General features: G+C 46.5%; 1 pseudogene; it reads left to right on the top strand.

The window, feature by feature from the left end:
• Positions 1-1449: 1449 nt before the first annotated feature.
• Positions 1450-3398, top strand: LOC123121149 (BTB/POZ domain-containing protein At2g46260-like; annotated as a pseudogene).
• The last annotated feature ends 20458 nt before the right edge of the window (positions 3399-23856 follow it).

The following is a 23856-nucleotide window of genomic DNA, read 5'->3' on the forward strand; positions in this document are numbered from 1 at the left end:
AATTATAGCATGAATAATAGACAATTACCATGAACAAAGAAATATAATAACCATTTATTATTGCCTCTAGGGCATATTTTCAACAGGTGGTGGGTAGGGGTGAAGCTACGGCGAGGGTGGAGGAAGAAGAGACATCGGTCGCGGCGGCGGCGGCCTTTGCTTTGGCGGCGGCGAGGGCAGCCCGGCGTTCGAAGAAGCCGGGCGGCGGCGGCGTGGGAGGCGCAGCCATGCCCTAGGAACGACTAATCTGATACCATGTAAAGTTATAATGAAACTTGTATATTGATAATAGAGGGGGTACAAGAGATATATAAAGGCCTACGTCACAAGCCGACTTAGCCTGGGTTTCCTAAACCTAGTCGCCTTGATCAACTTGTATTACAAGTCTAACATATAATCTAACATGGATTAATATCAAATCTGTTCAAATGAAGCAACCAACAAATTGTAAATCGTCCATACATCCAACTAGGATGCAGCACTTAGTCATATATTTAGGTGGAGGAGCTATGATGTTCAAATAATTAATGTAATCTTCTTCCTAGTCAAGTTTGTCATAAAGCGTTTGTTTTCTGGAAATATATTGCTTAATTAGATTTTAGAGGAAATCTTATGTGCTTGGAAATTTTCCTGACAAAGTTGTACTGAAGAAACAAATGGGAAGAACATGTTACTGTCAAATCTGTTATTCACTTGATGGATTTATATCTCAAAGGTTGTGGAAGTTGGTTTATAATCCCCATTTTGTAAAACTTCTGATTCCATGAGCAACTATGATACGCCATATGTATTTTGAGAGAAGGTGTGGACTCTGGAGGGGTGGGTTCCTACTCTAGAGCTCTTCACAACCATGTTCCCTGTTCAACATTTAAAGTCAACAATAGTCTGCCGTATTTACTGAAACATTTAGCGGTACTAGATATTAGCCTGCTTGATCATCATAGGTATAGTTGTTACTGCCGAATACAATCCGCTGATCAACTAGATATTAGCCTTGCAGGTCGCGTGTTTCTCCATACATGCAACATACTAGTTACATGCCAATGATGGCAAGATACCCACCAACTCTTAGTTAATCCCGTGTTTCCTTTTTGTTACTTGAACTTGATTCTGCCACTAGATGCTTGCACGGTATAAAATGATGTTTGTTCTTTCGTACTTGGACACAGTTATATGAGATTCCGATAGGATCCTTGGGATAATATTTACTTGGTGCAGCTGAATGAATTTGAAGGTTCATGATATTTTCTAAATCATCTTACCATATTTCTGAAGGTTGAATAAACGAATATGCGCACATAGAAGTACAGAGTGTTCCAAGCAGAATCTGTCTGGTGATTGTGTTTTATGCCTTTTACATCCTTTTCCCCGTTTGCCCTTTATTTCTCTCTGATCTTTATATTATATATGTGATGGACAGATGAGCAAAGTATTGACTCTTCCTGGACCATGGTAGCCACGCCAGTTTTACGAGTAAAGACCATTTACGTCAGTTCGGTGGTTCTCGCTGCAAATAGTCCATTCTTTCTTAAGGTAATTCTCATAACCTTCTGAGATTCATTTTCTTCTATGGTCAGCTCATGTTTCCTAATATGCTTCATTCACCGTAGCTTTTCTCAAACGGTATGAAAGAGTCTGATCAGAGGCATCTAACACTCCGAATTGCTGATTCAGGTAAAGTGATAACATTCTTCCTTTATAACTTATCCTGGTTTTCTCTTTTCTGTTGCGATTTTGTTATTATTATGTAATCTGCACACACTACATTTTTTTATTATAAAACATGATTATTTATAGTATTGTAGGGATTATGTCCCCGAGATTCTGTCACCCCTTAGTTTTTTTCCTAATCAAATGGTTTAGTCTCTCTTTCGCAAAAAAAAAAGGTTTAGTCTCTTTTCACCGTCACCTTTTAAGTACCAAATAGTTATTTTGTTTACTCTTAGTCTGCTGTATGGATAGCTTTCCTAGTACCGAAGGTGTACTGTAGTATTTTACGCACAAAGAATCTGCCATTTAGTTATTTATCGAACTGTTATCATAAATCCTTATGCCTCCTTGTTTTATTCTATTATTAGGAACAGAGGAAACTGTCATGATGGAGCTTTTGAGATTTATCATTTATGTACACTGGAAAGTTGACACCAACTGAACCCAATCTTCTGCTCGACATCTTGATGGCCGCCGATAAATTTGAGGTTCTTGCTTGCATGAGGCGTTGCTGCCAGTTGCTCACAAACTTGCCTATGACACCAACTGAACCCAATCTTCTGCTCTACCTAGATTACCCATGCTCCAGTTCAGTGGCTGCTGAAATTCGACATCTGACAGATGCAGCCAAGGAATTCCTCGCCAACAAATACAAGGTTTTGGATAAGTGAGTGACCGCCATCTGATGGAGCCACTTTTGTTCTTCCTTTTTCGTGAAAACTATAGACATCTTCTCTCAAAAAAGAAAAGGCGTAGAGCGTAGACACTTATGCCACAAAATCTTGCATGAAATGTTTACTCATGGCATGATTTGTCTCATTCCAGATTCCCTCATGAATTGGTGGACATGCCTCTTGTTGGAATTGAAGCCATCTTTTCTAGTTCTGACCTACAGATATCATCTGAAGATGCCGTATATACCTTCTTGCTCGAGTGGGTGTGCGAGCAATACGTAGAAACAGAGGACAGACACAAGATATGGAGTTCTCGTTTACTTCCGCTGTTGCGCTTCAATCATATGAGCTGGAAGAAACTCCACGAGGTCCTGACATGCAGTGATGAAGATGATGTAGACAATGAGCAAACAAAGAAGCTTATTACTGATGTACTCTTGCACAAAGCTTACCCAGCACATGAGCAAGGCACTATTGAGGCAGACACAACAACCTGTTGCAAAGTTCCACAGCGAGCCTACATGAGGAAACCCCTGAAAGTGGTTGAGTTCGATCGACCCCGTCCACAGGTTATTGTGTACTTGGATCTAACGCGTGAGGAGTGCTCCCGACTCTTCCCAGAAGGAGTATTAGTCTCGCAATTGTTCCATCTTGCAGGGCAGAACTTCTATACCCAGCCAACCTGTGTACTTTGGCGAAGTTAGGTCGAGCGCTTAAATGGCATTCGGTTGTAATATGAGAGTTTAGTTAGTTGGCTGTGTGGTTTCGTTCCGATATTTCCTTGTCTCTGCTGGAAAAGGAGGCTTTGGTGCCTGAATGGTGTAAGGAAGCTCTTACAATGATAAAGTTGAAAAACTGTGTGCACTTCTGGTCTGACTTCAAACATTTTTATTCGCCGTTGTTTTTGTTCTGGATAGATTTGGCATTGTCACTTTGTCAATGTAGCTGGGACTTTTAAGACCGGTGGAGGAGCTTCCTGGGATCGTGCACAAATATATATGTGCTGATGAATGATGAGTTTGGACTGGAAGATGGCAGCTGCGACGGAGCAGAGCAAACAGAACCTGACTCAAACTCAAATGGTGTCCTTCTGAGGCACCACCTGCCCATCAAGGCTAACCTCCTCCTCCTCACACCTAGTAGTACTGAAACTGCAAATCATGTACTCGGTTTTAGTTCTACTAAGACTAAATCCTTTCGATTCCAAGGTTTTTCTCCAAATATCGAAAGGTGCACTTCTGGTCTGAGTTAACATTTTCAGTCTCTGTTCTTTTTGTTCTGGATAGATTTGGCATTGTCACTTTGTCAGTGCAGCTGGGATTTGAAGGCAGAGGAGCTTGCTGGGATCGTGCACAGATATATACACATGTACTGATGAATGATGAGTTTGGACAGTAAGATGCCTGCTGCGACGGAGCAAGAGCAAACAGGCATGAACCTGAACCTGACTCAAACTCAAATGGCGAGAGACAAACAAGTGTCTGGAAAAGTTGGTCGGCCGATAGTCCAGAAGGCGCGGTGCCCGCCGGAGCACCTGGAGAGCAGCCTCAACAAGCGGAGGAGCTGCTGTTGCTGACGGACGGCGTCGTACTACACAAGTTGCTGGACCCTGAAGCCGTATGTGTTGGTTCTGTATCTGTTGGCTCGTGGTGGGTTCTTCAGACAAAGGAAAGACCCCGCCCGTCACTCAGGCTCTCAACCAACAAGCTTGATGGTGTGTCAAGAATCAGTGGCTCCGATGGGATTCTAGTTGTATCCGAATAATTTTTATTATTGCAAGAAGAAGAAAGGAAGAGGGGATAAGAAGTGCTGTCTGCTGCTGCTGCTGACGGTGGCATTGTGGAGGGTAGCTGGATCCTGAAGCTAGCCGCAGGTGTGGTGATGAATGACACAAACTCTGAAGAAAAACACCGTAGATCAGCGACACATGTACTGTATGGTGTTGGATCCATTCTGAGTGCAGCCACGACACGAAATACCACTGTGGTAGTACGATCCTACCTTGTCTTGGATCGATCGTGAAAGCTGAATAAAACTGTTGCTTGTTGATGATTTGGTGCGGCATACAAGAGTATATAAGAGGGTACAAACCGACTTGGGGTAGGGTACAAAACTGACTTGGACTAGAAGTCGTATACCATAATGACTACTCTAACATCCCCCGCAGTATCAACGGCAGGCTCGACGACGTTGAGACTGAAACAGATATCTTGAAACGGCTTAGTAGGCAGTGCCTTGGTGAAAATGTCAGCAAACTGAGCCGTAGAGGGAACATGAAGCACCCGAACCTGACCAAGAGCAACCTTTTCACGAACAAAATGAATATCAATCTCAATATGCTTTGTGCGTCGGTGTTGAACTGGATTGCTGGTCATGTAGACTGCTGATATGTTGTCACAGTAGACAATAGTGGCCTGCTCAATAGGCCTGTGTAGCTCGGAGAGTAACTGCCGAATCCAGATTGTATCTGCAACGGCATGTGCCACAGCGCGATACTCAGCCTCGGCCGACGAACGTGAGACTGTAACCTGTCTTTTCGAAGACCAAGAAATCAAATTGTTACCAAGAAAAACACAAAAACCGGAAGTGGACCTTCGAGTGTCAGGACAACCAACCCAGTCTGCATCAGAGTATGCGGTAAGCGAGTTTGGAGAAGAATTATTGAGGTGGAGACCATGATTGAGAGTTCCTTTTAAATACGGAAGAATGCGTTTAACATGATTATAGTGAGGAACCCGGGGATCATGCTGTAGGGTAACGCAGCAGAAAACAAAAATTTTCCGACCTACGCACCAGCCCAGGACCACTATGGAGACTGCATACATGGTTTGATCTTTTTCGTTACCGACTCGTAGCGCAGCGGAAAGTAGAGTCGACGACGATCGGCGGTGCAGATCCCCGCAGCTAGGATTTACAACCTCCCAACCGCGAGGATGTATACCCTCATCTGCTCCTCAGACAGCCCTCCGGGAGGCGGTCGAACAGCCCCCCGGACGGTGTCGCGGACAGCCCTTCGGGAGGACCTTCGAAACTCGAACGGTCACTCGGACAGCCCTTCGGGAGGACCTTCGAAACTCGGACGGTCACACGGACAGCCCTTCGGGAGGCACTCACGAACTAAGACCGAAACTACGATCTCTCTACAGAGTTGCACACATACGGTGTCATCTATCCGGCAGGGCTTCGCCGCCCAGAACTAGTTCCTGCCGGAACCCAGACAGCCTTACGGCTCTACGAAACTCTTTTCGTGGGAGGGAGAGAAGAAGCCAGATAATGCATGGCATGTGTATGAGAGCAAGGGATGAGTGTGGAGGGCTGCCCCTCCACCTCTATTTATAGGAAATCCCAAGGGGGTAGGGTAGTTTCACAAAAAACCCAAAATGCACATGAATGAAGTCCTTCCACAAGGACCTAGGAGTGAAACCAAGGAACAAGAGGGTCCCCAAGGGGGGATACCAAAAAATGGCTCCTATCCATCCATATCATCCCCAAGATCTTTTGGAGCAAAGCCCCAAAAGGTGGCTTTCCATAAAGTAACCATAAAGCTGATTTTCACTATTCACGACGACATTTTTCAACGTCTGATCGAGCTGAAAATATTTATGTGGGCTAAGAACATTTCCAGTACCCACTAAAATGATTTTCAACGCGTTCCGAAACAATTCCGGTTTTAGTGATTTTCATCTGCGAAACGCATCTGAAGTGGCTCCGGCAGCTCCGGAACATTTTCGGTTTTTATCTCAGAAAATTCCAAAAAGCTTCCAGAATAATTCTGGCATCCTCCAAGAATTATCAGGCATGTGCCGAAACCAATTTGACTTAATGGTGTATCCCGAAACAACTTTTCGGTATGATCGAAACTTATCCGATGACCTCTCTCTGCGGTACGATTCCGCTGTCCGAAACTTTTCGGTGTCCGAAACTTTTTCGGTGATTTTCTCTCAGACTCCCTGTCTAGTATTCAGCAGATAGATGACCCTTAAGCGTGTGACCCTATAGGTTCGGTGAAGTATAGACATGACCCGGAACCCCTTCCGATCAATGATCAACATCGGAGCCGTGGACACCCATATTGACCCCTATACCCACACGAATAAATATTCGAGTGAACCTCCAGTTGCCGTGTGCTATTCCTGTTGCTTCGCGATATGTTACAAATACCCGAGGTGAGACATGTTGGCATTCCTGTGGATCAACAACTTGTCCACTATGCTAGTTACCTCGTTACCGGTATTGTTCTCTTTTCTCGTTATCGTGTTCCGGCATCTCCGTGATCAAATCACAAAGTGTCTGGCCAGACGATGATGGATACCGTAACACCGAGAGGGCCCAGAGATATCTCTCCATCGTCGGAGGAGCAAATCCCAATCTTGAGCTATCAAGTTACTTGACACACTTTTCCATGAACCCGTAAGCCGCCGTAATAGCCACCCATTTACGGATGACGTTTAACAAACCCCAAAGTTCATGAAGCAAGCATGAAGAAACTCGATACTCTCATGGTCTAAGGAATCATGCAAACGTTAACCATCTTTGTGTTATGTACCAATAAACTTGTGACGAATGAATCTCATAGCATAACATCAATCCGGGTCGATTCAACACAAATGTTCTCTTAACATTGTGCCCTCAAGGTTGCCGACATAGACATGCCCATGATCAGGAAAACATAACCATCATGCAACACTTGAGCTAGTCTTAGAGGCCAGACTAGGAATACATTTTACCGTTTATTATTCCACACGTGCATATGAGTCTTCCTCCGAGCCTCGTGGTTATTGCAGACTCGAGAACCATAGCAGTTATAGCATGGAACATAAACATAATTATGAACTCGGAGATAAATAATATCATTTATTATTGCCTCTAGGGCATATCTCCTACACATGCATATAGAGACATGCTTGTTGAACAGCAAAAGAGATTTCAGGATGAGTAATGGTGAGATATTGGAGAGCACCTGTTAGGCTACGATAGAGAGTAGGATCGGAAAATGGTTCACCGGTAGCCGAAAGTTTAAAACTAGTATCGACAGGAGTGCGAGATGATTGACAGTCAAGCATACCAGCACGATTAAGAAGATCAAGAATATACTGGCATTGGGAAAGAAAAAGGCTGGAGGAATCTCGAACAACAGCAATGCCTAAGAAATGATGAAGGAGTCCTAGGTCAGTCATAGAAAATTCAGATCTAAGAAGAGAGACAATATGATCTAAGAACTTTTGAGAGGAGGCAGTAAGAATGATATCATCTACATAGAGAAGTAAATAGGCAGTGTCAGAAGTTTGATGATACACAAAAAGAGAGGTGTCGGAGAGAGATGGAGTGAAGCCTATTGTTTGAATGAAGGAGGAGAAGCGTTGAAACCAAGCTCGTGGGGCCTGTTTAAGACCGTAGAGAGATTTCTGAAGAAGACATACATGAGTTGGAAAGGATGGATTTTCAAAACCCAGAGGTTGCTGGCAGTAGACCGTTTCTTGAAGGGAACCATGGAGGAAAGCATTTTTAACATCAAGTTGGTGAATGGGCCATGAAGAGGAGACAACAATACTAAGAACGGTGCGAATGGTGCTAGGTTTAACAACAGGAGAGAAGGTTTCTTCGTAATCAATTCCTTGTTGCTGAGAAAAGCCACGACAAACCCACCTAGCTTTATATCGTGAGAGGCTCCCATCGGAGTGGAACTTTTGGCGAAAAATCCATTTGCCAGAAACAATATTTGTATTGGGAGGACGAGGAACAAGTTGCCAGGTGTTGTTTTGAAGTAAAGCATTATATTCTTCTTGCATGGCAGCGGCCCAATTGGGATCAAGTAGAGAAGTTTTGTAATTCTTTGGAAGAGAAGTGAGAGATACGGAGGTATGAAGGTTTAGGCGGTCTTGGGGTTGATGAAATCCTGATTTGGCCCTAGTACGCATGCGATGATCATTAATCGGGGCTGCTGTAGGAATAGCACGAGGGGGTAAGGTGGGTACTGGTGAGTCCGGCGCAGCGGAAGAGTCGGACGAAGGAGTAGGGCTGGGGTGGTGGGAGTTGGGAGTAGGGGCCGGGGGTGTTGGGGAGGGAGCAGGGGTCGGGGGTGTTGGGGACGTCTCGGGTGGGGTGAGTGTATGGTTGGGATTGTCTATGGTGGGTGTTAATGGTGGTGGTGATAAGTTGTGTTCGGCAGGTAGGGGAGTATATAGTTGGAAAGGACGGGGAGAGGGGGTGTTTGCGGAGCTAGGGGTGTTGGATGGTGTAGTAGTGCGTTGTGAGAAAGGAAAAATGTGCTCAGCAAACGTGACATGACGAGAGACATGAACGTGTCCGGTGTGAAGGTCGAGACAGCGATAGCCTTTGTGCTCGTCAGAGAAGCCGAGAAAGGACATGGGATAGAGCGTGGTGACAATTTATTTGCAGAAGTGGCGTAGGCATTGGGAAAATAGAGACAGCCGAAAATACGAACCGCGGAGTAGTCGGGGTGGGAAAGAAAGAGGGAATAATAGAGAGTAGTGTTGGGTTTAGTTTTAGAAGGTCGAATATTTAGAAGGAAGGTGGCCATGTGTAGGGCTTCAGCCCAAAACTTGGAAGGCATAGATGATTGAATGAGGAGAGTGCGAACTATATCATTGAGGGTGCGAAGAGAGCGTTCTGCTTTACCATTTTGAGGGGAGGTGTAGGGACATGAGAACCTAAGCAGGATGCCATGTTGTAAGAAGAAAGTACGATTTTTAATGTTATCAAACTCGCGACCATTGTCACATTGGATAAAGCGAATTGGGAGGAAGAAGTGAACAGACACATAGCGTTGAAAATTAAGGAAAAGAGAATGGACCTCGGATTTGTTGCCTAGAGGAAAAGTCCAGACAAAGTGGGTGAAATCATCTAGGATAACAAGGTAGTATTTAAAACCCGAAACACTTGCAATGGGAGAGGTCCATAAATCACAATGTATTAATTCAAAGGGATAAGTGCTACAAGAACTAGAGGAACTAAAGGGAAGACGCACATGTTTGCCTAATTGACAAGACTCGCAAAACACAGAATTATGAGAGTCCCTATTACATGGTATGGTAAATTCACTAAGCATAGAAGCTAAGACGGCGGGGTTGGGATGGCCCAAGCGACGATGCCAGAGATCGACGGAGGCCAGCATGGATGTTGGAGGGGTGGCGGCAGGAACTCCATTAAGAGAATAAAGATCACCGGAGCTATTGAAGCGAGCGATCTCGGCCTTGGTCAGGTAATCCTTCACAGATAAACCAAAAGGGTCAAATTCAGCCGAAACTAGATTGTCGCAAGTAAATTGGCGAACAGAGATAAGATTTTTAATGAGGGCGGGTGCAACTAGAACATCGCGAAGTAAAAGAGGTTTGGTGGAAGAGGGAAGTTGAGCCTGACCAACACAATATATAGGAATAGATGATCCATCTCCAAGGATAATGGAAAGGAAAGGAGATTTAGTGCAAGAAGATAACCAATTACTAGATGCAGACATATGACTAGAGGCCCCTGAATCAAAGATCCAATCCGTACCTGAGTTTCCTTGTGCAGCAAAGTTATTCATGGCCTGGAGAAAGGCAGCTTGATCCCAGCTCGGCGTCGCAGGTGAGGGTGGCGTCAGAAGCAGTGCCGGCGGATACGATGGTGAAGGCAGTAGGGCCGGCTGGTGAGTGTAGTAGGCATTGGCCGGCTGTGGTGGGGGTGGCGTCGGGAGCAGGGCCGGCTGAGGTGTGTAGTAGGCGCCGCCGTCGGTGCTGTAATGACCATAAGGAGCATACGTCGGGGCGGCGTGATAGGCATTGGCCGGCTGTCAGGGGTTGAGAACCCCGGGAGCACCAGTAGGCGGCCGAAGGCCGGGTTGCCAGGCACCTGAGTATGCCGGCGGAGCACCGAGGGTGGACGGAGCGGACCAGGGCATGGGCCATGCTTGAACAAGCCCCGTCCAAGGATCATGAGGAGGCCGCCATGCAACCGCAGATGGAGCACTGGTGGGTGGTGCAGGACTCGGTGCTGGTGATGTCGTAGGCGGAACCGAACGAGTCGACGGCGGCCTGTAGATAGGGTTTTTGCCGCGGTAGTTCGGACTAGGACGCCAGCCTGGGGGCGGTTGAACAGATGACGATGCGGACGGCCCGGCGGCAGGAGCCGGCCTGGAAGGCGGCGCTGGTGTAGACGACAGAGGAGGATGAGCCGCAGCATGAAAGACCTTGGGGCGAGAGTCCTTGCGAGCTTGTGTTTCCGCCGCGAGTTGTAGCAAGGAACGAACTTCAGCGAAGGTAGGAGGGGGCCGTATCATCGGTATGAACGAGGCTTGCTTGTCAAAGTCTTCGCTGAGGCGGACGACGACGATATTGATTAGCTGTGAGTCGCTAACTGTATCGCCGAGTTCGCGGAGCTCATCACCAATGGTCTTAACGCGCTGGCAGAACAGGTTCACCGGGGCGTCTCCTTGCACCATATTGCGAAGCTCGGTGTGGAGAGCGTTTTTCCGAGCGTCGGTGTTGCTTTGGAAGAGCTGACGGAGGGAGTGCCAGATGTTGGCAGCGGTGGCGCCGTCGTGATCGAGCATGTTGAAGATCTCGGTGGTGATGCGGGTGTAGAACCACTGGACGATCGCGAGATCGTCTTTCAACCATTGCGGATCGTCGGGGCGGGGAAGACAGTTGGCGGCGATATGCGAGCGCAGGTTGCAGCGGCCGAGGTGGAGATCGAAGAGATGTCTCCAATGGTAGTAGTTGTGGGCAACGAGATCAAGAACTATGGGGATGTAGGGGCTGACGTCGGAGATTGTGTCAGCAAGAGATATTGGTGCGCGCGAGGATGGGTGCAGGGTAGTTTTGTGGAGCTATGGTGAGGGCCGAGAGAGAAGCGGCCGCGGCGTTGGCAGCCTTGGCGATGAGTGCGGCCCGGCGCTCGAAGTAGCCGGGCGGCGGCAGCGGCGGTGGCGTTGGCGGAGCCATACCCTAAACCCTAGGACCGGTATCTGATACCATGAAAGCTGAATAAAACTGTTGCTTGTTGATGATTTGGTGCGGCATACAAGAGTATGTAAGAGGGTACAAACCGACTTGGTAGGGGTACAAAACTGACTTGGACTAGAAGTCGTATACCATAATGACTACTCTAACAGATCGGTTGATACTCATGCAAGTTGCTACTGCTACTCCCTCCACTCTTAAACATACGACGTTTTGGCAGTTCAAAGTACTAGGTACAGTAGTAAAGTCGACGACCTTGAGTAATCGACCGGCTAACGACAGCTGCTGCGTCTCTTTCGGCGGGTCAACGGGGCCAAGTTGACTATCGTATCGTATCGGCGGTGACTCGTCCACAAGAGTTGACAACAAGTGCCAAGTGCCAAGCCCAGCTGCGATGCGTCCGTGGCATGGTGCAAACGAGCATCAACACACAGATCGAACGGTGAACCCAAGAAGAACAGAAGAAGCTACGGCTGAGAGCTGCACCCGTCGAGGCTCAGCGCCATGGTGCAAACTTGGACCGCCACCCGCAAACCCGCCTCACCCAAGGATGCGCTCCAAGGAAAACCAATTTTAAGTTTTCTTTTTTGAGACGCAATTTTAACTTCTTTGGTATCCTGCGATGAGTTACGACAAGTCATCAACTTTTCCAACAGGTTTCTCTTGGGATGGGACGCAAATTTTTCTTTTCTTTTTTCTAGAATACGGGACGCAACTTTTTCAACAAGTACTGGCTAATCAAAAGCAGACGCATACCTAGCTCCGGTGGCCGTATGGCCATGGAGGCGGAGTGGGTCTCGGCCCTTGCCGGTGGGAAGGCTCCGTTTTTACATCTTTTTTCGAGCTTTGTTAGGGTTTGTGTCCTGCTAAGAAAGGCGAGACGGTGGCTGCTCCCTGAAGATGGAATAAAGGTCTCCCCGCCTAGCCCCCGTTCCGGTGATGCGTCTTGTATCGTCGGTGGGCGTGTGGAGTTGTGTCTCCGGCGGATCTGCCTTTGGTGGATTTGCTCGGATCTGTTCGTCGTTCGTCTTCGTTCGTGTGTTTTCAGGTTGGATCCTTTTGATCTACACTCTTCATCTGCGGCGGTTGCTGTTCTGGTGCGTTGCTTCTACGGGGCCTTAGCACGACGACTTCCCGACTGTCTACTACAACAACGTTTGCCCGGCTCCGGCGAGGGAGGGGCGATGACAGCGGCGCGCCTTCGGCTCGCTTCAGTGCTTGTAGTAGTCGCTAGGTGGTCTACGGATCTGGATGTAATTTTATTATTTCTAGTGTTCGTTGTACTACCATGATTGAAAATGAATAGATTGGAAGTTTTTCCCGCAAAAAAAAAATTCAAAAGCAGTCGCATGGCTATTTTTATGTCGAAATTATATTCCCTTCGTTCCATAATTTCTGCCGTGGTTTTAAGACATCTCCAACACGCTCGCATCCGTCTGGACCCCACAAGCCATCCAACAGAGTCCCGCATCTGTCCATGGACCGGTTCGTACTTCCGTTTTCCCACAAACCGGAACCAGGGGTGGGTTGTGGGAGTGCAGACAACAGTCACGTAGGAATCCTGACACGCCCAAGCCACCCAAATGAGGCTAAGCCCGCGCATTTGGATCTGGCTGCACTATTTCCGTGGCAAAATCAGTCATTCTCAACCCCTCTCTTCTTCCATCCCGCCGCTCTCCACCGCAATCCCCCTCCTTTCACTGCCGCCGCCGCATGGAGGACCCTTACGAAAATTTGTCGAAGTCAGTGGCGGAGGATCCGACGAAGGCGGCCGCCCACAAGATCAACTCGGCGACGAGGCAAGATCGCCGGCTCAGACAGAAGGCAAAGTCGGCGTCTTTCAAGAAGCATAAAGCCGATGGAGATGGTGGTCGTGCATGGCAATGTCATGGTTGGGGACGTGTAAGGGCCCGTCGTGGTGCTGGTGGCGGTTGTGGTGCAGGGCGGCGCCAGCTGCCACCGTCACCCTCTGTGCAGATGTCGTCCTGGCTGGAGCACAAGGCTCTCTACCTCTGTGCTGCCCTAGCAGCTCGGTAAGCAACACATACCTTTCTGTGTCGACGTCAACACGACACCACTTCTCTCGGAGGCTACATCACTGCAGCTTGTCTGGTCGCGGACGCCGGGCGTGGAGCAACTCGACACGCTATTCGCCAGTATGCCTCAAGCGGGTGAGCCGGCGTACAACGATGCGGATAGGCTGTTGTTTGAGTTAATCCATGACGAAGGTGGAGGCTACAAGGACGGGCAGGTGGATGACTCGGAGTCCACGTAGTCAGGTAGGTACACCCAGTCCGACACCTACACCCAGCAGGGCACGCAGCCAGGCATGCACAGGTAGTCGGGCACACAGCCGGATTGGGCCACCGGGTAGCAGGAGCAGGAGGAGGGCGGCGATGACGACCATGATCCGGATGAATTTGTAGTCGATCCAAAGAGAAGGGGTAGATGAGAAAGCTTCAACATGAGAGAGAGCGAGTTGTTGTGCGATGCGTGGTTGGCCACTAGCATCGATCCAATCCATGGTGCATAGAAAAAGGGCTCAACATTTTGGGCCACTTTCACGCGTTGGTTCCATGAGCGCAAACATTTCAAGCCCTACGCTGGCGAACTCATCCGCAACAGTTTGGTGAAATCTCATAGCCATGGATGGTACTTCATTCAAGGGTCCGTGTGTTGGAAATATGCCCTAGAGGCAATAATAAAATGGTTATTATTGTATTTCCTTGTTCATGATAATTGTCTGTTGTTCATGCTATAATTGTATTAACTGGAAACTGTAATACATGTGTGAATACATAGACCACAACATGTCCCTAGTAAGCCTCTAGTTGACTAGCTCGTTGATCAATAGATGGTTATGATTTCCTGACCATGGACATTGGATGTCATTGATAACGGGATCACATCATTAGGAGAATGATGTGATGGACAAGACCCAATCCTAAGCATAGCACAAGATCATGTAGTTCGTTTGCTAGAGCTTTTCTAATGTCGAGTATCATTTCCTTAGACCATGAGATTGTGCAACTCCCGGATACCATAGGAATGCTTTCGGTGTACCAAACGTCACAACGTAACTGGGTGGCTATAAAGGTGCACTACAGGTATCTCCGAAAGTGTCTGTTGGGTTGGCACGAATCGAGACTGGGATTTGTCACTCCGTATGACGGAGAGGTATCTCTGGGCCCACTCGGTAATGCATCATCATAATGAGCTCAATGTGACTAAGGAGTTAGCCACGGGATCATGCGTTACGGATACGAGTAAAGTGACTTGCCGGTAACGAGATTGAACAAGGTATTGGGATACCGACGATCGAATCTCGGGCAAGTAACGTACCGATTGACAAAGGGAATTGTATACGGATTGATTGAATCCTCGACATCGTGGTTCATCCGATGAGATCATCGTGGAACATGTGGGAGCCAACATGGGTATCCAGATCCCGCTGTTGGTTATTGACCGGAGAGTCGTCTCGGTCATGTCTGCATGTCTCCCGAACCCGTAGGGTCTACACACTTAAGGTTCGGTGACGCTAGAGTTGTAGAGATATTAGTATGCGGTTAACCGAAAGTTGTTCGGAGTCCCGGATGAGATCCCGGACGTCACGAGGAGTTCCGGAATGGTCCGGAGGTAAAGATTTATATATGGGAAGTCCTATTTTGGCCACCGGAAAATGTTCGGGATTTTTCGGTATTGTACCGGGAAGGTTCTAGAAGGTTCCGAAGTGGGGCCCACCTGCATGGGGGGACCCACATGAACGTGGGTAGTGGGGGAAAAGCCCCACACCCCTGGTCAAGGCACACCAAGATCCCACCTTAAAAGGAATAAGATCATATCCCGAAGGGATAAGATCAAGATCCCTAAAAAAGGGGGATAACAATCGGTGGGGAAGGGAAATGATGGGATTTCTTTCCCCCACCTTTGCCAACGCCCCAATGGACTTGGAGGGCAAGAAACCAGCCCCCTCCACCCCTATATATATAGTGGGGAGGCGCATGGGAGCAGCACCCCAAGCCCTGGCGCCTCCCTCCCTCCCGTGACACCTCTTCCTCCCCGCTTGCGCTTGGCGAAGCCCTGCCGGGATCCCGCTACTTCCACCACCACGCCGTCGTGCTGCTGGATCTCCATCAACTTCTTCTCCCCCCTTGCTGGATCAAGAAGGAGGAGACGTCCCTGCTCCGTACGTGTGTTAAACGCGGAGGTGTCGTCCGTTCGGCGCTAGGATCATCGGTGATTTAGATCACGACGAGTACGACTCCATCAACCCTGTTCTCTTGAACGCTTCCGCTCGCGATCTACAAGGGTATGTAGATGCTCCCCTCTCGTTGCTAGCATCTCCTAGATTGATCTTGGTGACACGTAGGAAAATTTCGAATTTCTGCTACGTTCCCCAACAGTGGCATCATGAGCCAGGTTTATGCGTAGATTCTATGCACGAGTAGAACACAAAGTAGTTGTGGGCGACGATTTGTTCAATTTGCTTACTGTTAATAGTCTTATCTTGATTCGGCGGCATTGTGGGATGAAGCGGCCCGGACCGACCTTACACGTACTCTTACGTGAGACAGGTTCCACCGACTGACATGCACTTGATGCATAAGGTGGCTAGCGGGTGTCTGTCTCTCCCACTTTAGTCGGATCGGATTCGATGAAAAGGGTCCTTATGAAGGGTAAATAGCAATTGGCATATCACCGTTGTGGCTTTTGCGTAGGTAAGAAACGTTCTCGCTAGAAACCCATAGCAGCCACGTAAAACATGCAACAACAATTAGAGGACGTCTAACTTGTTTTTGCAGGGTATGCTATGTGATGTGATATGGCCAAAAGGATGTGATGAATGATATATGTGATGTATGAGATTGATCATGTTCTTGTAATAGGAATCACGACTTGCATGTCGATGAGTATGACAACCGGCAGGAGCCATAGGAGTTGTCTTAATTTATTGTATGACCTGCGTGTCAATGAAAAACGCCATGTAATTACTTTACTTTATTGCTAACCGTTAGCCATAGTAGTAGAAGTAATAGTTGGCGAGACAACTTCATGAAGACACGATGATGGAGATCATGATGATGGAGATCATGGTGTCATGCCGGTGACGAAGGTGATCATGCCGCGCCTCGAAGATGGAGATCAAAAGGCGCAAGATGATATTGGCCATATCATGTCACTTTATGATTTGCATGTGATGTTTGTCATGTTTACATCTTATTTGCTTAGAACGACGGTAGCATAAATAAGATGATCCCTCACTAAAATTTCAAGAGATGTGTTCCCCCTAACTGTGCACCGTTGCGAAGGTTCGTTGTTTCGAAGCACCATGTGATGATCGGGTGTGATAGATTCTAACGTTCGCATACAATGGGTGTTGACGAGCCTAGCATGTACAGACATGGCCTCGGAACACAAGCAAAACACTTAGGTTGACTTGACGAGCCTAGCATGTACAGGCGTGGCCTCAGAACACAAGAGACCGAAAGGTCGAACATGAGTCGTATAGTAGATACGATCAACATGGAGATGTTCACTGATGATGACTAGTTCGTCTCACATGATGATCGGACACGGCCTAGTCGATTCGGATCATGTATCACTTAGATGACTAGAGGGATGTCTATCTAAGTGGGAGTTTATTAAATAATCAGATGAACTTAATTATCATGAACATAGTCAAAAGGTCTTTGCAAATAATGTCGTAGCTTATGCTTTAGTTCTACTAAGATATGTTCCTAGAGAAAATTTAGTTGAAAGTTGATAGTAGCAATTATGCGGTCTGGGTCCGTAAACTGAGGATTGTCCTCATTGCTGCACAGAAGGCTTATGTCCTTAATGCACCGCTCGGTGTGCTGAACCTCGAGCATCGTCTGTAGATGTTACGAAACATCTGACATACACGTTTTGATGACTACGTGATAGTTCAGTGTGTGATGCTAACGGTTTAAAATTGTGGCACCAAAGACGGTTTTGAAACGTCGCAGAACATATGAGATGTTCCAAAGACTGAAATTGGGATTTCAGACTAATGCCCACGTCAAGAGGTATGAGACCTCTGACAAGTTTCTTAAGCCTGCAAACTAAGGGAGAAAAGCTCAATCGTTGAGCATGTGCTCAGATTGTCTGAGTACTACAATCACTTGAATCGAGTGGGAGTTAATCTTCCAGATGAGATAGTGATGGTTCTCCATAGTCACTGCCACCAAGCTATTAGAGCTTCGTGATGAACTATAACATATCAGGGATAGACATGATGATCCTTGAGCAACTCGCGATGTTTGACACCGCGAAAGTAGAAATCAAGAAGGAGCATCAATTGTTGATGGTTAGTAAAACCACTAGTTTCTAGAAGGGCAAGGGCAAGAAGGGATACTTCATGAAACGGCAAATCAGTTGCTGCTCTAGTGAAGAAACCCAAGGTTGAACCCAAACCCGAGACTAAGTGCTTCTGAAATGAGGGGAACGGTCACTGAAGCAGAACTACCCTAGATACTTCGTAGATGAGAAGGCTGGCAAGGTCGACAGAAGTATATTGGATATACATTATATTAATGTGTACTTTACTAGTACTCCTAGTAGCACCAGGGTATTAGATACCGGTTCGGTTGCTAAGTGTTAGTAACTCGAAATAAAAGCTGCGGAATAAACGGAGACTAGCTAAAGGTGAGATGACGATATGTGTTGGAAGTGTTTCCAAGGTTGATGTGATCAAGCATCGCATGCTCCCTCTACCATCGAGATTGGGGTTAAACCTGAATAATTATTATTTGGTGTTTGCGTTGAGCATAGACATGATTGGATTATGTTTATCGCAATACGGTTATTCATTAAAGGAGAATAATGGTTACTCTGTCTATTTGAATAATACCTTCAATGGTCTTGCACCTAAAATGAATGGTTTATTGAATCTCGATCGTAGTGATACACATGTTCATGCCAAAAGATATAAGATAGTAATGATAGTACCACATACTTGTGGCACTGCCACTTGAGTCATATTGGTATAAAACGCATGAAGAAGCTCCATGTTGATGGATCTTTGGACTCACTCGTTTTTGAAAAGATTGAGACATGCGAACCATGTCTATTAGTATATATGCATGAAGAAAGTCCATACAGATGGATCATTTGGACTCACTTGATTTTGAATCACTTGAGACATGCAAATCATACCACATGGGCAAGATGACTGAAAGGCCTCGTTTTCAGTAAGATGGAACAAGAGAGCAACTTGTTGGAAGTAATACATTTGATGTGTGCAGTCCAATGAGTGCTGACGCACGCAGTGGATATCGTTATGTTCTTACTTCACAGATGATTTGAGTAGATGCTGAGAATATTTACTTGATGAAACACAAGTCTGAATTATTGAAAGGTTCAAGTAATTTCAGAGTGAAGTTGAAGATCGTCGTGACAAGAGGATAAAATGTCTGTGATATGATCATAGAGATGAATATCTGAGTTACGAGTTTGGCACACAATTAAGAAATTGTGGAAATTGTTTCACGACTAATACCGCCTGGAACACCATATTGTGATGGTGTGTCCGAACATCATAACTGCACCCTATTGGATATGGTGCATACCATGATGTCTCTTATCGAATTACAACTATCGTTTATGGGTTAGGCATTAGAGACAACCGCATTCACTTTAAATAGGGCACCACGCAATTCCGTTGAGACGACACCGTATGAACTATGGTTTAGAGAAACCTAAGCTGTCGTTTCTTAAAAGTTTGGGGCTGCGACGCTTATGTGAAAAAGTTGCAGGCTGATAAGCTCGAACCCAAAGCGGATAAATGCATCTTCATAGAATACCCAAAACAGTTGGGTATACCTCCTATTTCAGATCTGGAAGCAAAAGTGATTGTTTCTAGAAACGGGTCCTTTCTCGAGGAAAAGTTTCTCTCGAAAGAATTGAGTGGGAGGATGGTGGAGACTTGATGAGGTCATTGAACCGTCACTTCAACTAATGTGTAGCAGGGCACAGGAATTGTTCCTGTGGCACCTACACCAATTGAAGTGGAAGCTTATGATAGTGATCATGAAACTTCAGATCAAGTCACTACCAAACCTCATAGGACGACAAGGATGCGTACTACTTCAGAGTGGTACGTAATCCTGTCTTGGAAGTCATGTTGCTAGACAACAATGAACCTACGAGCTATGGAGTAGCGATGGTGGGCCCGGATTCTGACGAATGGCTCGAGGCCATAAAATCTGAGAGGATCCATGTATGAAAACAAAGTATAGACTTTGAAAGAACTACTTGATGGTCGTAAGGCTGTTGGGTACAGATGGATTTTAAAGGGAAGACAGACAATGATGGTAAGTGTCACCATTAAGAAAGCTCGACTTGTCGTTAAGATGTTTTCCGGCAAGTTCAAGGAGTTGACTGCGATGAGACTTTCTCACTCGTAGCGATGCTAAGAGTCTGTTAGAATTATATTAGCAGTTACTGCATTATTTATGAAATCTTGCAGATAGGATGTCAAAACATTGTTTCCTCGACGATTTTCTTGAGGAAAGGTTGTATGTGATACAACCAGAAGGTTTTGTCAATCCTGAAAGATGCTAACAAGTATGCAAAGCTCCAGCAATCCTTCTAAGGATTGGTGTAAGCATCTCGGAGTTGGAATGAACGCTTTGATGAGATGATCAAAGATTTGGGTTTATACAAAGTTCATGAGAAACTTGTATTTCCAAAGAAGTGAGTGGGAGCACTACAGAATTTTTGATGAGTATATGTTGTTAACATATTGTTGATCAGAAATGATGTAGAATTTCTGGAAAGCATCCAGGGTTATTTGAAAAGTGTTTTAATGGAAAACCTGGATTAAGCTACTTGAACATTGAGCATCAAGATCTATAAGGATAGATCAAAAACGCTTAATAGTACTTTCAAATGAATACATACCGTGACAAGATTTTGAAGGAGTTCAAAATAGATCAGCAAAGAAGGAGTTCTTGGCTGTGTTACAAGGTGTGAGTATTGAGTAAGACTCAAAACCTGACCACGGCAGAAGAAAGAGAAAGGACGAAGGTCGTCCCCTATGCTTTAGACGTAGGCTCTACAATATGCTATGATGTGTACCGCACCTGAAGTGTGCCTTGCCATGAGTTAGTCAAGGGGTACAATAGTGATCCAGGAAGGGATCACATGACAGCGGTCGAACTTATCCTTAGTATCTAGTGGACTAAGGAATTTTCTCGATTATGGAGGTGGAAAGGGGGTTCGTCGTAAAGGGTTACGTCGATGCAAACTTTGACACTAATCCGGATGACTCTAAGTAGTGAACCGGATTCGTATAGTAGAGCAGTTATTTGGAATAGCTCCAAGTAGCGCGTGGTAGCTGCATCTACAAGATGACATAGAGATTTGTAAAGCACACACGGATCTGAAGTTGCAGACCCGTTGACTAAAACCTCTCTCCTAAGCATAACATGATCAAACCCTAGAACTCACTGACTGTTAATCACATGGTGATGTGAACTAGATTATTGACTCTAGTAAACTCTTGGGCATTAGTCACATGGCGATGTGAACTTTGAGTGTTAATCACATGGTGATGTGAACTAGATTATTGACTCTAGTGCAAGTGGGAGACTGTTGGAAATATGCCCTAGAGGCAATAATAAAATGGTTATTATTGTATTTCCTTGTTCATGATAATTGTTTGTTGTTCATGCTATAATTGTATTAACTGGAAACCGTAATACATGTGTGAATACATAGACCACAACATGTCCCTAGTAAGCCTCTAGTTGACTAGCTCGTTGATCAATAGATGGTTATGGTTTCCTGACCATGGACATTGGATGTCATTGATAACGGGATCACATCATTAGGAGAATGATGTGATGGACAAGACCCAATCCTAAGCATAGCACAAGATCGTGTAGTTCGTTTGCTAGAGCTTTTCTAATGTCAAGTATCATTTCCTTAGACCATGAGATTGTGCAACTCCCGGATACCGGAATGCTTTCCGTGTACCAAACGTCACAACATAACTGGGTGGCTATAAAGGTGCACTACAGGTATCTCCGAAAGTGTCTGTTGGGTTGGCACGAATCGAGACTGGGATTTGTCACTCCGTATGACGGAGAGGTATCTCTGGGCCCACTCGGTAATGCATCATCATAATGAGCTCAATGTGACTAAGGAGTTAGCCACGGGATCATGCGTTACGGTATGAGTAAAGTGACTTGCCGGTAACGAGATTGAACAAGGTATTGGGATACCGACGATCGAATCTCGGGCAAGTAACGTACCGATTGACAAAGGGAATTGTATACGGGATTGATTGAATCCTCGACATCGTGGTTCATCCGATGAGATCATCGTGGAACATGTGGGAGCCAACATGGGTATCCAGATCCCGCTGTTGGTTATTACCGGAGAGTCGTATCGGTCATGTCTGCATGTCTCCCGAACCCGTAGGGTCTACACACTTAAGGTTCGGTGACGCTAGAGTTGTAGAGATATTAGTATGCGGTTAACCGAAAGTTGTTCGGAGTCCCGTATGAGATCCCGGACGTCACGAGGAGTTCCGGAATGGTCCGGAGGTAAAGATTTATATATGGGAAGTCCTATTTTGGCCACCGGAAAATGTTCGGGATTTTTCGGTATTGTACCGGGAAGGTTCTAGAAGGTTCCAAAGTGGGGCCCACCTGCATGGGGGGCCCACATGAACGTGGGTAGTGGGGGCAAGGCCCCACACCCCTGCTCAAGGCGCACCATGATCCCACCTTAGAAGGAATAAGATCATATCCCGAAGGGATAAGATCAAGATCCCTAAAAAAGGGGGATAACAATCGGTGGGGAAGGGAAATGAAGGGATTTGTTTCCCCCACCTTTGCCAACGCCCCAATGGACTTGGAGGGTAAGAAACCAGCCCCCTCCACCCCTATATATAATGGGGAGGCGCATGGGAGCAGCACCCCAAGCCCTGGCGCCTCCCTCCCTCCCGTGACACCTCTTCCTCCCCGCTTGCGCTTGGCGAAGCCCTGCCGGGATCCCGCTACTTCCACCACCACGCCTTCGTGCTGCTGGATCTCCATCAACTTCTTCTCCCCCCTTGCTGGATCAAGAAGGAGGAGACGTCCCCGCTCCATACGTGTGTTGAACGCGGAGGTGCCGTCCGTTCGGCGCTAGGATCATCGGTGATTTGGATCACGACGAGTACGACTCCATCAACCCCGTTCTCTTGAACGCTTCCGCTCACGATCTACAAGGGTATGTAGATGCACTCCTCCCCTCTCGTTGCTAGCATCTCCTAGATTGATCTTGGTGACACGTAGGAAAATTTCGAATTTCTGCTACGTTCCCCAACACCGTGTCCAAGTATTGCGGGCGCTTGAAGTAACTCGTCGCACGGTGCCCAAATCTCCGAGAAAGTAAATGTGTTGGTCATTTTGCCAGATATGCAACTTGTTGGCCGAATATGCTCTATGTTTTGGTCATTTAGCCAGATTGGATATGAAAATTGTTGGCCAGATATGCTCTATGTTTTGATCATTTGGCCAGATCGGATATGCATATTGGTGACAGTGTTTTAGTTTATAGCCTTCTCGTACGTGGAATTTTTTCTTCGCGTTGGAGAAGAAGAATTTCGTCCTCATGCATTATACGTTGAAGTTGAACGGGTAACCCAAGTGGAATGTGTTCATTGCCAACTCCACCAAGACCGCCGGTATCGGCACTGAGGAAGAAATGGATGATCCAAGAGAAGAGCCATCGAAGAAGATTACGAGAGGGTTCCAGGGAAAGAAGTTGGAGGAGAAGAAGGCGAAGCTAGAAGGGGTGGCAACCAAGATGACGAAGAGGTTCGTGGACATCTTGACAAAGAAGGGGTAGACATATATCAAGCGCTCCAATATGAAGGAGACATGTAAGGCCGAGAGGTTTAACATGTTTGATGGCTGTGACCGAGAAGAAGCTCAAGCTTGAAGAGAAGAAGGTTCATGTCATCATGTGGCAACTGCTTCGGAGAAGGTCAAGATGTTGACCTTGAAGATGGATGAGTCGGATGACGAGGCAAGGATGATCATGCAAGTCATTCATTTTCAAGATGTTGAAACGGCAGAAGAGTCGGTTGGAGGCGGAGGCGGAGAGGGAGGATGGCCTTGGAGCAACTCCAACGCGTGGACCCAAACGAACGGCTTTTTTGTTCGCTTTTTGTCTGTTTGGGCCGGCCGCCCACTCGGTGTCCGCCCTGTTTAATATTTGGGTCGGCAGTGCGTCCAACGCGCCAAGCCATATTTGCCGGCGTGGCCGGCTGGTCACCATTTTTTCAACAAATATGCACACATTTTGCATTATTTGACAAGCAGACATATAAAAAAATAGCATAGTTTCACAACCAAATAAAACATAGTTTTACAACCAAATAAATTAAGCATAGCCAAAAAAAATTAAACTGTCTCAAATACATGTGAAAAAAGATACATCTATTGGTTGCCAACATGAGCCCACATATGCTCAACCAAATCATTTTGCAGCTGCAT

Source organism: Triticum aestivum, chromosome 5D (assembly GCF_018294505.1).
Source record: "Triticum aestivum cultivar Chinese Spring chromosome 5D, IWGSC CS RefSeq v2.1, whole genome shotgun sequence".
NCBI lineage: Eukaryota > Viridiplantae > Streptophyta > Magnoliopsida > Poales > Poaceae > Triticum > Triticum aestivum.